Source organism: Aythya fuligula, chromosome 5, assembly GCF_009819795.1.
Source record: "Aythya fuligula isolate bAytFul2 chromosome 5, bAytFul2.pri, whole genome shotgun sequence".
In the NCBI taxonomy this organism is placed as follows: Eukaryota; Metazoa; Chordata; class Aves; order Anseriformes; family Anatidae; genus Aythya; species Aythya fuligula.
The window spans coordinates 33,642,537-33,660,858 of record NC_045563.1 but is presented as its reverse complement, the minus strand read 5'-3'; the positions used below and the strand labels follow the sequence as shown (position 1 = coordinate 33,660,858).

Genomic DNA, 18,322 nt, shown 5'->3' with positions numbered 1-18,322 from the left:
CTCCTTTCCGTTTATATTGGCTTTAATCTTAGTTAAAATAATAAAAATAATTACCATGGAAAATTGCATATAAGAGCATACACCCATCTATCCGCCCTACACTTTTGTCTGCTGCTTTATAGGGCCGCATTCAGCATTTTACAGCCAGAGGGGTGGAAAGGACGCAAGGGATGAGAGCACTCAGCTTTTTGTTCCTAGCCTCCCACTGTGGATGCAAACCAAGCAAAGTACTTCAGACATGCACTGTATAATGGTCACATCACCTCTCTGCCCGCCCCACCCCTTCTCCAAACTGAAGCTGTCAAAACAAACTCAAGTTCTCAAGACGCTTTTGTCTGAAGAGAACTTTTTCAATGCTAGTGCCAACACGAAAACTAACACCAGCTTCAAAAGCACCTCACATGGGACCTACAAACACCACTGACCTAGTGCTCTCGAGCTGTTTAGAAGGTCAGCATTGTTAACAACCCTGTTTCAGCACAAACTCTACCTTCTCTGCAGCTGCAGGCAGGGCTCAATGACATCAGCATCTTTTCATCCACGAATACATCCTGATTCCCAAGACATTTACAGAAAATATTCACTGCCATACAGATTGCTGCTGTACAAACCATCTATCAGCCAGCTGAGATCAAGTGTCCTGTTTGTTTGCATGCCGGTTCCTGCAGGGCCATTGGCAATTGCACACATATTTCAGGAATTATTTCTAGGTCTATGATGTCACCCACAACCTTCAAGCAACACCTTCTTGATGCAAGCAGCTTTTAAAGACAAATTGGCTGTGGCTTCCCTCCCAGGTCTCCTCTTCCCTGTGGGGCACCCAGGTAACTTCAAACACAAAGGACAGAATCGGCTGTCACAGCTAAGTCAAGGATTTTTGGAGACAGCTCCATCAGGGAGCCCATGTGGGTCAGGCAGCCAGGAAGCAGGGAAAGGCCCCTGGCAGAGTTTTCCAAGCCTCCATGAAGGCGCAGCCCTATCTTGCACACGCACAACTGTGCACCATATATGCAGATAAAAAGCTGGTGTTGTTTCAAAGGGGGAAAAGAGGAGGGGAAGGAGTGTCCGAACAGTTCCCATTGGCTCCTGCAAAAGGAAAAAAAGCCCAAAGTATAAAAAAGAAGCAATTTCCCCAAGCTAAATATAGGAGCAGGAATGGAGAGGAATCGGACGTCAGTATCACATTTACATGAAGCATCTGACTCACTAAGTCAGCAGCAGCGGGTCACTCCGTGCCCCCCCCTTTTACTTCTGCCTCTCCTCCTCCCAGCTTCACTCCTGTTGTTGCCCAAATCCTAGTTCCTGAACATCTCCTCGTTGCCCTCCTTGCACATCCCTCCAGTCTCAGCTGCCTTCCTCCACCCACTGTCTTCCTCACCCTTCTTCAGCAAGCTAGTGTCAAACAGATCTCTGCACAAGTCAGTTTTCTCCGTCCCTTCCCTCTGCAGGACACCCACCCCTCCAGGAAAACCAGAAGTCAGCGATTGCCTTCCTTTCCCAAGTTATCCCTCAACCAGCATTGCCCTGTCTTGCAGGACACGGGACCAGAGGCCGAATTCATGGGTCCAATCCTCCTCTCCTAAGTGTATATAGTTTATGCTGGAAATTGGCTACTCCCCCCGGCCAACAGTTTCCTTTCATGCTGCTGCAAGGATAAATGAAAAGAGCAAACAGTCCCATCCCTTCAAAATGAGTCCATTTCTCGCTTTCTGGCTCATACTCTGCTCTCTTCCCCAGACCCAAAGCTATTCAAATGAGACTGCAACAGCTTCCTACGCACAAAATGCATGAAAAAGAAAAAAGGCATTGATAAGAACAAAATCTTTTTTACACTGCGCTGGTTGCCAAGGGAAGCTTGATCAGAGTGAAGCAGCGTCTACAAAAGCTGGTGTTAATTTTCTGTGTTGCAATTCTTCCTGCCAAAAAGCTTCTTTAATTCGTAGCCAATACTGAGAGTGGGTTAACAGCGATGAGAGAGGATGTGCACATTGACTGTGTAACTGAATAGGTATTTTCATGCAAGCTATATTAATTAAATGCATTCTGAGAAGAAAGGCGTATCTGTTGAGAGGTTAAGAGTTGGGTATCGTTGCCTGAGAATAAAAGGCTTCAGAGCTCCCTGCACCACACCATGACCAAGAAGACTGGAAGAGCAGCAGCCAGAGATGCAGAGAAATTCATGCTTCAGAAACAAACACAGGCTAATGGAAAGACACGACTGCTGAACAAGAAACCCACTGAAAAAAAAAAAAAAAAAAGGTGATCAATAAATACAAGCACTGCTAGCCTAAGAGAGTAGGAATTTCTAGTTGCCAACCTGAGACACATGTTCTGCTAAAAAGGCTGGGTGGCACCCCAAACCTGCGGGACTGGGAACTAAAACGCAGCACAAAAACGGCTCTGCTCCAAAAAAAAACACAAGAATGGCCACACCAGATCAAACTCAGGTCCAGTATCTTGCCTCCAACAGCAGCCAAAAGCACAGGCCTAGGGAAGAACACAGAAGACTGTAAAGATACTTTCCAGACTGCTCTTCAAGCCTCCAAGAATTTGGCAATCAGAGCTACCTTAAGCCAGTGGGAGAAAGATTCTTGGTTTTGACCCATCTACCAGCATCAGCACAGCCTCAGCCAAACTGACTTTTAGCTCCCCCCTTGCACAAGTCTCTCGTGTATTTAAACCAACCCGTAAAAATGTAGAGCTTAGTGCCTTCAGGTTTCTCCTCTTCAAAATCTCTGACAAAAATGGGAGAAATCATCGGGGGAGCCTGCAAAACAGCACTGGTCCCCACAGCTTCCTCTGCCACGCAGCCAGCACAGGGCATTTCTTGCCACAGGTCTTCTCCATCACACGTAATGGAAGCAGGAAATCCGATGAAAATCTGGTTGCACCCACACACACATAGAGAGGGAAAGCAACGGAATACGGTCAGCCCAGAAGGTAGAGCAGACCTGACAAGAAGGATTTGTAGAAATAACCCTCAAAGGGACAAAGGCAGCCTCAGCTCCCCTGCCACCCAGCCTCTCCTGAACTCACACCAGTCATTACTGATAGCCCAGCCTGGACGTGTCTGAGGGAACACAAGATGAAGGAGCCTAATGCCTCTGCCCAGTGCCACTGGCTTTGCATAACCACAGGACAGTGCTCTGATTGCCGTCCTCAGCAGCAATCTGGTAACACCAGCGCCAGCTCACTTCCCAGTCATCCTCCAATGCACTAAGAAGGGCAAAGCGAGCAGGAGGACAACTGCTGCATCCCCTGCTATGGCAGTCTCCAAGTGCTCGTCCAAAAAAACCTGTGCCTAGGGGATCTGCTGGCCTCCACAGAAAGAGGCCGCGAGGGGACAGAGCTGGGTGCTCCTGCCTTTCACACTGCCAGTGCAGGTTCCTGCTGTGCATGGTGAACTTCCACTGGCAGCTCTCAGCAGCCCCTCTACATCTACCAGACTGCTTCTTTAAAACAACCAGCTACGTGTCTGGCCTTCAGCTGCAGGTGGCAGGGAACAGATACACAGATTTGAAAAGATACCCAAGATACTGTAAAATAAGACATCCAAAACCTCAGAGCATTCGTGGTTAAAAAGATCTAAAATGGAGGAGAGGTTGTGAGTGTTTGCCGATCCAGGCCCCTCTTATTCCATAAAAAAGACAGCGCTGAAGTTTCAGCTCTAACAGGAACACCTGGAGGGCTGAAGGAGTCCTGCCTGCCTCATACCAGAGCAAGGGCAGTACCTCCCATTAGCCCTGGCCACAATTATTTCCAACTGGTGCTACTGATCTCTCTTCAGTGTATCCTCATCCCCTTGGAACAATCCCATGTGGAAAACTCAACACACAAACCTCCAAGGCTAGGTTATTTCAAGGTCTTTTTCTAAGGGGCAGGGTGGAATAGTTTTAAGTCTGGCAACCTTCTAACACTGGCCAAGCATAAGCACAGGGTGATGATTCAGGAAAACAAAGCCAGGCTCCACGCTTCACACAAAATGGATGCAGGGCCACGATGGGTGGCCAGGTCCTGCCTCCCACGTGTAAGCCACACTCAACTCCCCAGCAGCCACGCTAGAGCCAGAGACTCAACAAAAGTGCTCTCACGGGGAGTAGAGCTGGGCCACATGGCCACTGTGAAAGATCTGGACAAGAAACCTGTGCGGGGGAAACAGAGGGGTGAAACAAGCTCAGAGGAAAACCTAGACTAAGTCTAAAGCAGTGCATTAACCGGGAATTGTTAGAGTTGCAAGGAAGATGAAAATGACTCAAATTAATTGTTGCGGCTCACGGCTGCGTGGTCACCAGTGATTCAGCAGGATCTTCAGCTTCAAAACATCCTCGTTCACTTCAATGCTCCAAAGCCAGGAAAGGAAGAAAAACCTCCCGGATTAGAATCATGCTGCTTAGGAACCTGGATAAAACCCTCTTCCAGCAGGCCTGAGGACAGGCCACCTCCTCTGCTGAACATCCCTTCTCCTCCTCCTGCCCGTAGCAGCGGGAGGCGGAACAACAAAGCCAGGCAAAGCAGCAGCCACACGTACACACACTGATGTGTGTGTCAGCCAGCACGTCTGAGCAGCTTCAAAGGACATACGGCACAGATGACACATGCATGTGCACCCCTACATACTCCTTCACCTGTACATACGTGTATATATACACGTGGCTCATGACTGACTATAAAGCAGAGTCCACATTCCTCCTCCTCCCTCCAAAACCACTCACTTCCCTCCAGGCGGGCGAGCGATGCCAGCAGAACACCTACACGAACTTTTAAATCGACTGGGCTGGGAGTAGGAGTTGCAGAATTGTGTTTTATTTCAGTGCTCTTGGCAAACACCCACTGAACACTGCAAAGCAGCAGCAGCCCCAGGGGCTAGAGCAATGAGCAACTGATGACAGGAAGGCTAGAGGAATAAAAGGCTCCCTGAGAGTTCATGACAAGGAATTGTGCTGATCAGTTAGGCAGGAGAGACTGAGAAGCAGAAGAAAATGGAGCCTTGAGCAGAACCTGGCTGGTCCCAGGTGCTACTAAGATGATTGAAGCAACCAACCAGAACATGGCTGCAGACCTGAGGAGCTTTCACCGGGGCACTGAATGCAACTTCTTCCAAGATGGATGCTCTGGAATCACAGCACACTGTGTTGTTGTTCATGTTCGAGAAAGGGCTTGTCTCCATACACTGAGGGCTTCCAGAGTTACGGCTGCCACAGGCACATCAACAAGCAGAGGAGAACAGCTCTCAGTCCTTACAGAGCAGCCAAGACACCTGCTTCAGGGATCTCCTGCTCCCCAGCCATGCTCCACCCTCCCTCCTCTAACTCCCAAGAGCCAGTCCCTCTTCCATCAGCAGCTGGCCGACAGCCCCAGATTTGTCTTCTATAGCACAAGTGAAAAACCCGAGGTGCCAAACCCCTGTGTTTGGGAGAGGGGGATGAACAGCAAGAAGCTGCAAATGATGTAGCCCTGTAACACGGTATTGCCATTCTCAGCACCAGGCTGTGAGCTTTGCACTGAGCCTGAAAGCCCTCAGGCTTGTGGCGCTTGCTCTGTCTGAACTTTTCTTGACCTGCCTACAGCTTTGTTTCGCTTGGGTCAACTGTGACAGCAGTTTCTCTAACTGGCCAGGTGTCTGTGGCTCATTTGTTTTACTTCTGTTTACCTTTGTGTGATACAGCCAGGGTTTGATATAAATAACAGTAACAAGCAGATACTTTATGTAGAATGCGATATTTACAACCAACACAGGGATGTAGTGGAGAGAAACGCAGGCACGGTGTGATAGCTGAGGCCTTCAGAAGCGGAGAGGCGACGCTGCACAGGGCAGTAGAGGCGTGGGGTGATAAGAGGTGAGGCACGGGCTTGGCAGCAGAGACCCCACGGCTCTGGGCAGCTCACCAAGGGTCAGGAAAAGTAATACAGACCTGGGGTGGACAAAACTGGAGGAACAAAGAAACAATATCGAACATGCATAAAAGACACCATACAAAGTGAATTCAGAAGTAACATGGAGCTGCAGACCAGCTAGAAAAGAGAAAGGTGTAAAGCATGTTAGCAAATATATTTAAAAAATCACCCCAAGTGGACCCTGGAGTGAGGAAGAAGCAGTCAGCCACAGCCACATCACATTCCTCCCCGTGAAGGACTACAAAGGCTGAACACTTACGGTCTTCCCCTCTAGCTACTGCCTTTGAAGATCCAGAGGAAGCACACAAGGGTGAGCATACATGTAACACCATGCACAAGGGACAGAAATGAAGAAATGTGTTACAGTTTGAGCTGTATTATCCCCATTACTGAGACTTTCTGTATAGAAGTATTCTAATGCATTATTCTTCTCTTTCTCATGTAACAGTTAGTGGTAGATTAATACTGGTCCCTGAATTACAGTTCTGAGATTTCAGTTATACTAACAATAAGTTATTGCCTTTTTGACTTACACACACACACACGTATATATAAGGGGTGTTTCCTCGTTGTTACACTCAACATGCTTATAGGTAAAGTCCAAAGACAATGCCTAGAAGAAGATGAAAGAAAATGTACAGATCTAGGGGAAGAGGAAACGGTCAAAGACAAGAGAAGAAAAGAAGAAAGCTTTGTTTTTAATAAAAAGTAAATAGTCGTTCAGAGGGGAAGACAAGAACAACACAGATCTGGAAAAGCAAAGTGTACAAGCAAATTACTGGAGAATCGTGAAATCTGCCACCAAGCCTTGCGCAGGTTCAGCTCTCCGGCCCAACTGCACACTGCAAAAGGCTGGCAGCTCCCCCTGAGGCACCCTCCTGGGAGCAAGCAGCTCCCTGAAGAGATGCACAGCCCCAGCTGGCATTACACGAGAGCAGCTAGATTTACACTGCAGGTCTGCACTGACTTCCCTGTAAGTGCAGTCCCTACCATGCCACAAAGCCTTGAAAGCTGAAGTTTCTTCCTTTTAAATCAAGTCGCAGAGGAAAACCACATCCCACTTGCAGACAACTGGCCAACACCTCTGTTTCCAGCAGCAAGCGCAGCCAGAGGATTCCCTCACCATGCCAGAGCAGCTCCTGGGCACCACGGAGAAAGCTCAATGCAGCAAACTCATCAGCTGGGGCAGACGAACGTGGCAGCTCCTGGCAGCTGCCTCAGGGCTGTAATTGTGTTACCGCTAGCATTCAGCGTAGCCAATATTACAGTGGCATCGATCACGAGAGCAAAACAAGGAGTAATGCAATTTAACTCCCCTCTGGTCTCATCTAATTAACCCTCTGGAGGAAGCAGGCAGCAGCAGGGCTGTTTCGCAGCCCCCTGCCCATCATCGCCCTGCCAGGAGGCTGTGGCGGGCAGCAACGCGCTGTGGCAGGCCCCTGGGGCAGCCAACAACCCAGCGCTGCTCTCGCCTGCATTCCTGAGCAGGCACAGCAAAAGCTCCGCTGCAGCGGAAAAACTGGAGCAGCTTTTCCCTCTGAATGCTTTGGTAAGCATAATTCCAGCAGTATCTACATAGGAGCGGCGGAGACGAAATGACCCAGCTTCTTTGACAGCGTGGCGTTAAGGAATTGCCTGCTCCCAGCAGTCAGCTGCTGTAGCCCTGGCAAGGGAGCCTCCTGCCAACTCTGCCCGCTCCAGAGCCCTCCAAGCCCAGGCTGCTGGAAGAGGGGGCAGGAGTTTGCCAGGACCCATGCTCCAAGGCCCAAAAGCTCAGGGCTCGCTTCCCCAAGCAGGCACAGCTCAGATGTTCTCAGCTTGACAAAACTCAGTTCTGCCTGCGTTGTGTTTTGCAGGAGCCCTGTGACAGCTGGGGCTTTAATGGAGGATGAACATTTACCTCTGCTTTGCCTGTAGCTCAGATAATATAGAGTACTTTAACCACACTCAGATTTTTCTTCAGAATAGCTAATGAGCAGTAGTTATCACAAGGCCTGAAAAGACAGTTTTCCTGGAAGGAGAAGCAACCACGATAAGATCCCTCTGCTTCCTCATACACCTCTCCCGCGTCACAGAAATGCGGCACAGTTGGAGTGCATGGAGCAGCACTGTCCCAGCGTGCTGACCGACACTGGAATTTGGACAAGGAATTAGCTAATGCCAGCCCTGCCAGGCCCTGGCTGCCAGCAGAAGCAGCGGGCAGTGCCTGCAGCAGGCTGGGGCACTGGGCACACGCTGCGGGGTGCAGCTGCCAGCGCTGGCCCGCGGGGAGTGCCAGGTCCTGTGTCTGGTTCCTAAGCAATACTCACTGCACTCGTGGGCATGCTCACAATGAACAAAATACACTTCTTGGCACTTCTTAGCCATCCTGTCGAGCAGGATGCTGCTTCACTTTTAACTTCTTGCCTTTCTGACACGGCTGAAACCTGAGACCATCCCCAGTGCCAGGGCTTCCAGGAAGAGGGAAACGAGCACTCCCCCTTGTTCACACCTGGCGAGGTACTTGGTACTTTGGACTCCACGTACTTCTTTCAAGTTAAACTCCACAATTTGTGTAAAGGTTGCCAGGAGACACGGAGCTTGTTTTGAGATTCTTAGAGAGGGTGGAGCTCAGCCGAGGCGGTTGGTATCTCATTTTCATCCCAGACTTTGCCGTTCAGTCCCCGTTCCCCCCCCCTCGCTCTTATGCAAGCTTAGGACTTGGCTCACAAGCCCGTCCTGTTGCCGCACCAAGGCGCTGGTTGCTGGGAGGTTGGGCTGCTCCAGGGGCACGGAGCAGGTAGGGAGGCACGCAGGTTGCTACCTGCAGGCACACAGCTCTCAGCCTGCCCCCTCCTTTCTCAGGACATGACAAACCCCAGGGGCTTGCAGGGCATTGAGCTAAAAAAAGGCCTGCGTGTTCCCAAGTAGCCAAGCTTTGCAACTGCTCCTCTTCCTTATCCCAAGGACACGTGATAGATTGCCAAATCAGTCAAAGCTTCCCACTTGCAGAGCTCTACCAGAGCTGTCCTTAAATAAAGCAGGCATGTTTGCTCTCTCACTGTAATTTCTTTGCGCATAAACTGTGAATGACCCTCACTACGGGACTGCTTGGTTAATGAGATCAAAGCACGAAGTAACAAACTGCCCATCCACAGGGGATTCATTTCTAGCTTGCCTCCCAGTTTAAAATTCAAATGTAATTAGCACATTTTGGTGCATGGTGAAAGAGTGAGGCCAACCAATGTTTCTGTTGATAAATAAGGGAGGCTGAAGTCAAATATGATGAATAAAATCATTAAAAGAGCAGCTGTTGTAGCTACTCTGAGAGGCACAGTAACACTCTTATGTTGAGGGGACACCAATACTTACCCTGGAATTAAGATGGATGCAGGAGCAAATACGTATTATATAGATCTCCTTGATACAGCTTGTCAGGCAGCCCACACAGCAGCAAACCCGCAGGACTCCTCCACGCTGCCCTACCTTTCCCTGCTCACTGCCTCTGGAATCCAGCACAGGAAAGCTTCAAGGGCAGTGAAGTGCTTTTTCTTTGTCACAAGAATTTTCATTGCAGTCTTGCAAAGATAAAAGTGTTCCCGCTTCCCTTCTCTCACTTTCTTCATCACTAGCGTTTTTGGCAGCAGCCAGAACCCACATTCTAACAGAAACTTTCTTCTGGCCCCCCGACACAGGCACAGGGCTGAAGCTCCCCCCCCAGACTTGCCCTACCCACACTACCCACCTTTACCTAGGGCTCTCTCACACCACCACAGCATCATGCACAGAAGAAAACCTCTCCCCAGGATTTTCCCCTCCCCAGCATTTCCGTCACTGGACATGAGAGCACAATCACACAGTGTTTTTTTTATTTTTAATAATCAAAGAAATGGCAAATAAATACACTCTCGTGTTCTCTCATGTGATGTTGGGAGAAGTGCATCCAAACTAGCAAGGGCAAGGACTGTTGTACAGCACAGCACCTTTCAGTTATCTGTTTAATACCTAGCTCCTATTATCTACAGCTCTATAAAGGAGGAAAAAAAAAAAGGTACTTTTATTTTTAGAAAAAGGTGCAAGCTGGGAGAAGCAAAGAGATTTAAAGGAGATTTTCTCTACTAACCAGCCCCACAGCAGACCAAAAAGAGCATATTGCAGAACTGAGAAAATTTGGTCTGCCTCTTCTCTACTGCAGACTTTTCCAGAAATGTTCAAGTCTTTCAAACAAACTCTCACTTTCATCCCAAATACAAAACAATATTTTCCTGCTCCCAACCTCTAATTTTCAAGGCAGGGAAGAGAAGGAATTAAGAGAGTTACTGTCTCAGCTCAAAGCAGGGTTGCCTACCAGGAGCAAGGAACTGTTCACACACAATTTATTCAGGGAAAAGGTAGCTGCTCCTGCTCCTTCACTCCCTCCCCAGAGAATTGTTGGTGAATGAATAAGAAACCTATCCCAAAGAGTTTCATTACAAGTGGAACATTCTTTCAAAAATAAAATCTATATTCAGTCTCAACACCAAAACCATCTGGCAACCCTAACAGGTGAAGGCTTTCTATCAGGGCTTTGAGAGTTTTGGTTTGGATTGTTTGTGGGTGGCTGGTGAAACCTCTGCTACCAAGAGTCACCAGACCTCAGCTGTTGAGTCCCCGAGCCTGGTGAGCGTGGGTATCACTGGTCAGCAGGGAGGTTCCTCTCACTGAAAGCACTGCAGGAAGAAGGGCAGATTGCTGCTCTCTCAGCACTTCAGGGGTTCCTGCAGTCACATAGGAATGTAAGCAGCATGGATGTGTGCTGAGCACAGCTGCACTCTGCAAGCCCTTTTTGGTGCCTGGCAGAAAGGAGGAAGCATGTAAACACAGATAAGCACAGGCTCACCCCGACGGGACGGGAGCAGAGTCGATGCACAAAGGGAACACTTCGGAAGAAAAGATTTGTAGCACGTGGCTTCTGTGCAAGGACAGGGATAAGCAGGCATGTTGGTACCTGGCAGCTTGAGGGAAAATGCCATGCCAGAACTCCTGCTGCCAGAGCCTTGAATAGTAACTGGGACAGTGTCACATTTCAGCTCTGTTTGTCCCGAGGCTCTAACAGCTGGCTGTTTGGTGCACTTGGTGCACGTGACAGAACAGTGATCCAGCTTGTGGTAACTGGAAGGCTAGACTGGTGTGTGGCACTCTGGAGAAATACCCTTTCCCTCCAAAGATTTTAAGAGGTAAACCATATCCCTGTGTCATCACTCTGAAGGATCTCCTGTTACTGGAGAAGGGAGGGAGGGAGGGATGGATGCTTGCAGGACAGCGAAACCTCATGGTATTCACTTTTGGCACAGAAAAAAAAAAATTGTGTTGTTTGGTTGTAAAGGCCCAACTCAAACCCAGCTGCAGTCACAGCTCTTCAGTTCAAGTTATTTTTAACAATCTAAACAAAGGGGATTTTCTTATCTTCCTCTCTGGGTCCACAAGCACAACTCTGCCAGCTGGAAAGCCTCCCCAGATGGCATGTGCAACCACAGTATCCTCATAGAAGAAGCGCATTAACAACAGCCCAGATTCCTGGGAAACAGGGAGGAGGAAAAAGGTCTAACCCTTGGAAGATGACTGTACCATTTTTAAAAGGACAAAATAAGCTGCCTCTAGTTTGGCAAAAGCAGATGAAATCTGCCTTGAACCACAGACTTCTTGTTTTAGGATAGGTTTCTACAATCTTTACAATACTGCAGGATCCTCCTTTAGAAGTGAACGCATAAAGGCAGCTCAGAAATTCTTCAGAAGTCTGAGTGAAGTAAAATTGAAGGAGCCAGCACCAGCAGGACTGCATTTATCTACTGGCCATCCAGCAGTTCAAGTATCTTAGTGTCCCTGTACCAACCCCAAGCTGCACATGGGATAGGGTTCAATAGCATTACCATTTACACTAGGGAAAAATGAGTGGAGAGCTGTACCTGCACAAAGCTGCAGAGCTTTGCACAAACTGCACACATATGAAGGGTCCATACGGACAAAGGGTCCATAAAGAAGCAGATCCCTTCTGTGCACCTCTAGCTTTCTATAGCCCACTGCTACTGAAGCATCCAAGCAAAGTGATCTGTTAGTTAAGATAAAAAGTGCTCTGAAGAAAGGCAGGAATGCTTGTCACCTTAGGATTTCATTGTTCCACGTAGCCACCAATTCTAACCTGGCCACAATGTTTGTAAGTCTTGAGAAGATCCCAATTCAAAACAGAATTTCACTTTGGTCACCAGCAGTCCTCTACTAGATCTGCTTCTCACACTTCATTTCAGTACATAAGGTGTCGAAATGCTTCCACTTTACAGAGAAAAGAAAAAGAGCACAGCAGCATCTTCATCATGCCTTGGAATGTTACGCAATGTCCATCTTTAATGTTACTCTTTCATTGTGGGTTTTATGCAACTTAAGGTAAAGGAAAATTCTTCTAAATGGATTACTGCACAACATAATAAATTATCTATATAATGATGGAAAATGATGAGCAAGACATTCCAAGAGGCTCCACATGTGGATATCTGGAAACCACTTAGCCTTATAGCTTGTCTACTGGAATTGGAGAGAGGTATTTGGGAGCAAACCAACAACCACCTCTGGAAAATAAATAAATAAATAAATGAAGTCCTCACTCGTCAGCTTCCAGTGGGATTTTACCACTCAATTACGTGAGAGCTCCACACATGCTAAGCAGACTCCTGGATGGATTAAAAGCGAATCACTCATTTCCTGCTGTGCTCCTCCCCTTCCTCCCTTTGCTGTGACACAGACCCTTGTCACTGCCCTGCTGCTGCAGGACCTGGCATTCACCTCCTTGGATCTGTGGACCGGGAGCAGGGGTGTTGTGACTCAGGAGGGCTGACGGAGTTCAACAGTGAATCTGCCGGGGATGAGGGGTGGAGCAGGGTGAAACAAAGTGAAATGAGAACAAGAGATGGTGGCTCAATGCTGCTGCGGCACAGGTTGGCACAGGAGACGCTGCTGCCCTGCTGTCCAACATGCATGGAACAGCAGCAGTAAAACAAAATTTGACTCAGACAGCCATGCAGTTTTCTGATGGTGAACACATCGTACCAGTACTCAGGTCTGGGTATTAGTTGTCCTATCTTAAAAACACAAGGCGATAAAGCGGAAGCAAAAAGTCTAGCTCTTAGACATGACTTCGTGGCAAATAGCAGCAGGAAAAGAGAGTGAGTATCTTCATCTTAAGTTTGATCATTTAGTTCCTGCTTTTATTGTCCCCTCTTCCCATTTGCAAACAAGGGTAAATCGTTAGGAAATGGTTACAGAACAGGGGGGTGCCCAATTCCCATGTTCAGAAAATGTACTGCACATGCACAGAGCTAGTCAGGGGGCTGCATCTGCACTGGCAGCAGTCGATTCTGAGAGAAACCCAAAGAAACTGTGTCCTCTCACTGTCTCAGAGAGGAGTGACTGTATTAAACTCGCATTGGACTTTAGAGGTTCAGCTGATGAAGAGCCATGGCAGAGCTGAAGGTTGAGGATCGTCAACTCATCGCATGCACTCTGTATCAAATACAGATTTCCCCAGCAGGAAGACTAAGTTAAAAAAAAATTAAAAAAATGAATTCTATCAGAAGAGCTCAGAATTGATGAGCTAGAGAGCGGCCTAAGCTGGCCAGAACATGAGAGTGTTAGTTAGACACTGTATGCTGAACAGCACAAAGCACTACTTTCCTGCTCCTACAGAGGAAACAGCACAGGCTGTTCTCCCCTGCAGACAGGTATCTCACATGAGGACAAGGTTCTCAACCAGCTGTCATGACCAACTGCGAGCCAAGGAAAGAGGAATAAAGAGAAGCAAAATAAAATCAGCCACACCAGCCTACAAGGCTCAAAAAGCAACAAACACACCCCCAAAAAATAGATAAGCTGCCTTAAGCTATCTAAGTAGCTGGTGTGGAATTTAAATGGATAGATATTTTCCCCTTTCAAAAGGTTTGTTTTTTCTTCCCCCCTTTTTAATGCTAGTCATCAGTAACCTCAGAGGATTTTCTAAGCTTTGTTTCCATTCTTGTTTCTAGGAGACAGAACCTCAACTAGCTACTGGGGGGGGGGGGGGAGAGAAAGAAAGAATAAACCAAAATGAAAGAAGGACAGAGAAAAAGAGAAGTGGAAAACAAACTGGGAAAAAAAAATGGACAGAGCACCAGGCTTGCCACAAGAAACAAAAATATTCAACACATTTCTGTCCCCCCTCACTCCTCCCACAAAGCTGACTTTCTCACTCACTGCATAACCCTACCAGAGATCAAATTAGGCAACTTTGGGTTTATTATACTTGTCAGCATAAGAACAGGCAAGCATGGGCAGCAGATATAAGACCTTAGGGGAGGGGAGGAGGTAATTTTCTCTTGTATGTTGTGTTGTCTCCCAAGACAACAGCCTTATATGAAAGTGGTGGCCTAAAATATCTGGAGCACTCTGTGCCTTTAGCCTTTCTGGCAGGCATGAAGAAAAAAAGCTTCCTATAACACAAGCATCACACTAAAACAATACCAGAGCAGCAAAGCTGCCACTGGAGGAGTGAAAACCTCATTAGGGTCAAAGAAGAGAAAGGATAAAAGGTTCAAAAGCCAGTGAGAAGAAAAAGAATATAATAAAGTAACATTCAGCTCTTTGGCACCAATGTGTAGCTGGAATGAGCTCAGATTGCATTGGGAACTGCTACTTTCAGGAGATTCAAAAACACCAGGAAAGAGAAAATCCATAAAAGCATTGTATTTTAAAAAATTATTTTAGACAAACCAGAGACCAGAGTAAGATCCTGTTCAAAGAACACCAAAGCTTGTAATACACAAGTCCTCATTCAAACAAGCATTTATATGCCCGGTTTGGATAAATTGGGATGCCTGTGGCAACTGTTTTGATCTCAGCCAAATGAACCTAGGCATGTTGAAAGAGTTCTTAGGAAAACAGAGATGTTACGTAAATTCACCTTTTGGGGGTACGACAGATTGGAGGAGTAAAGCTTCTGAATGTCGGGATTACAAAACCTCACTAGATGAGCAGAAGGCTGAGGAAATCACTGGAGCACAGCTGAAGATGACCAAGTTGCAAGGACAGGTCATGGTCCTCAGTCTGCAAAATCAGCCTCATGTAAGAAGTTATAGTGTCCAGCAAATTCAAACAAATAGGAACAAAAATAAATAAAACCAATGAACTAGTTATGTCAGGATTCCTGCAAATCACCCAGGTGAGATAAATCCACTAGAAATAAGAATGGGAAGGGAAAAAGTGTAACAAACTGAACCTGTATCAGCTTGTAAGGTCTGCACCCATACCTCTCTCACGTTCTGACTTCTTAACAAATGCTAGGTTAAGCTAGCGACAGGAGATCGTCTTGACTGTAGCAAATCACATCAACATCACAAAACAGGCTAGCTGTGGCACAAAAGCAGCAAGTCATAAAAGCCACCAAATTCTTACAAAATATCTGGCATATTCCATAGGTTTCCTGCCCAGACCAAGAGATGCTACCACCAACAAGTGTGAACACGAATCCCTCTGTAAAGCCCTAAGGAATCACATAGCCTTTTAATTATCCAAAAGAATCCCCAGGTGTCCTCAAGCTTGATTACATTCGTGTTTGGCATGCACCAGCTCATAAGAGATCACTGTTAATAGAACTCATTTATCTTCAGCTATCCAAGAGTCCAAAACATCTCATTTTACCGCACTTGCTTTCTTCTCTCTCTCCTTCTCATTATCAAGTGTGAATAAATTCAGTGTCAGAAAAGATTCAGAGGAAGAGGCAATACACTGGAATATATCTGCATGTCTCTGAAGAGTTCGAGCATAAAGGATGCTGTCAAGCACACATGCAGAACTCAAAATGTCTTTAGTTTAACTATATAAAATGCTTTAAGAAAAAAAGAACCTCACACACACACCCCCACACACACCGTGGTAAGAGGAAGAAAAAAATGGCCTTGTAAGACTCAACTAGTAAAATCCATTTCAATACACTGCAGAAAAACTAGGAGAAAGCAATCAAACTGTGGTTTGTTCAGCTGTATTTACCTTCAGGACTCTCTCAGAAGTCCACGTGAGGGTCCTTTGGAAGCTCTTTGGCTTCACCATTGATACAGCTCCAAGGCTGACATGGCTCCCCTCATCACAGCTAATGAGTGTTAACAAGGAACAGAAACCTTGCTCCCAGGCTCTCCTGACAAAGGAGTGCATGCACTGGGCAGAAGAGAACAGGGCAGGCAGGACAGTCTGTAGTCAGCCCAGCTTAGAAGTTCCTTTGACCAGATGAATCTTACCCAGCCGAGACTGCAGCCTCACCATCTCTGGTTCCTGAAAGGCTTTGGCATAACAACCAAACCAGCCTATTCATAGTTAGGACCATTGGCTGATGGCATTGCAAGGCTGCTCTCAATGGTCTTTAAAAGGTCACGGAAACTGGGACAGGTTTCTGAATACTGGAAGAAGGCCAATTTCATTCCCATCTTCAAGAAGCACAAGAAGTAAGATGTCGGAAACTACAGGCAGGTCAGCCTTGCCTCAATCTCTTTGAAGGTGATGGGACAACTAATCTTAGAAACCATTTGCAACCACATGAAGGACAAGAACATGATAAAGAGTAGTTAATATGGATTTATGAAGGGAAAATCATGCATGCTTAACCAACGTGATAACCTTCTACAGTGAGGTGACTAACTTGGCAGGTGAGTGGGGAGTAGTGGACGTTGTTTACCTGAACTTTAATAAAGCCTTTTACACAGTTTCTCATAACGTTATTAGAGACAAGCTGACAAAATACAGGCTAGGTAAGTACACAGTGAGGTGGACTGAAAACTGGATGGATGTCCAGGCCCAGAGGGTTGTGATCAGCAGCACTAAGTCCAGTCGGGGCAAACCCCTAGAGGTATACCCCAGGAGTTGCTCCTGGGGCCGTTACTGTTTCATCTCCTTATTAATGACCTGGAGGACAGGGCAGAGTGCACCCTCAGCAAGTTCACAGCTGATACAAAATTGGAAGGAGTGGCTGACACCAAATGGCTGTGCCACCATTCCAAGCAACCTGGACGTGCTGGAGAATTGGGCCAACAGGAACCTTATGAAGGTCAACAAAAGGTAACTCCAAGTCCTGAGGAATAACCTCAGGCACCAGTACATGCTGGAAGCTGACTGGGTGTAAGGCAGCTCTGAAGAAAATTTTGGGGTCCTTGGGAACAATAAGCTGATCATGAGACAGCAATGAACCATTGTGACAAAGAAAGCCAACAAACAGCCTTCTGGGCTGCGCTAGGAAAAGCACTGCCAGCAGATCAAGGGAAGAGATCTTTCCCCTCTACTCAACACTGGCAAGTCCAAATCTGGGCTATGCGTCCAGTTCTGGGCTTTCCCATACAGGAAAAATCCAGACTTGCTGGAACAAGGCCAGCATAGGGCCACAAAGATAACTGTGGGATTGAAGAACCTTTTGTATAAGAGGTGGCTATTCAGCCTGGAGAATAAGGCTTGGGGGGACTTTATCAATGTGTGTAAACATCAGATTAGATTGAATGAAGAAGAGGGAGCCAGACTTTCCTCAGTAGCGCCCACAGAGGGAGCAAGAGGCAATGGGCAGAAGTGAAAATACATGACATTCTATTTGAAAACAAGAAAAGAAAGAAAAAGTCCACTGTGTAAGTATCCAGCACGAGAAACAAGCTGTCCAGAGAGGTTATGGTGCCTTCATCTGAGGAAATATTCAAAAGCTGCCTGGACCTGGTGCTGGAGAACCCGCTGTAGGTGGCTCTCCTTGAGCAGGGGCTTGGCTGAGATGATCTCAAGAGGTCACTTCCAACCACAGCAATTCTGTGAACTAGAATATTGGCCAGGAAGGGCAAGAATTTCTGGGCAGTTTTATTGACCCCACCTCTTATTTCAGCAAGATACACAGAAACCTCAAGTGTAGCTAGCCAGTTTCTTGAGTGACTGAAAACATCATCCATAATTCTCGTGGAAGTTCCTTTCTTCTAATTTCAGCTTTCATATTTAAGAGTATGCCTATGCATTGCTATCTGGAGATACCACCCTCTCTCTTCTCCCATAGCTTGTTCATTGGCAGAATAAACTAGCTCAGAGGAAGAGACAAGCTCGTATGGACTCCAGCAATCCAGTTTAGAGCCAGTTGGAACATCTTCACATGGCACCACATCGGGCAGCAAAGACTTTTCTTGAAAGGTCACTCTTTTGTCTACCCAATCTATTTCCACTGCAGTATCGTATCTTCCCATCTCAGTCAAGTCGCCTCCCATCTCAATAGTTGTGCCTTTACCAGCAAGGTAAATATTGTACTGAAAACATTTTTCCTCCCTTGCTTTTTCAAAATACCCTCTAAGACATCAGCCTGCCTCTCTCACAGTACTTTTACATTTTTTCAGGTGCTACCTTTTTTCGGATGAATCCCATTCCGCAGATCAGCAAC

At 47.0% G+C, this 18,322-nt stretch overlaps 1 protein-coding gene across 4 annotated transcripts in view; it reads right to left on the bottom strand.

Moving 5' to 3' along the window:
* The window catches only part of MAPKBP1 (mitogen-activated protein kinase binding protein 1), a 94,727-nt gene that overhangs the window by 49,940 nt on the left and 26,465 nt on the right, over positions 1-18,322 (bottom strand). The gene's annotated exons all lie outside the window — the stretch shown is intronic.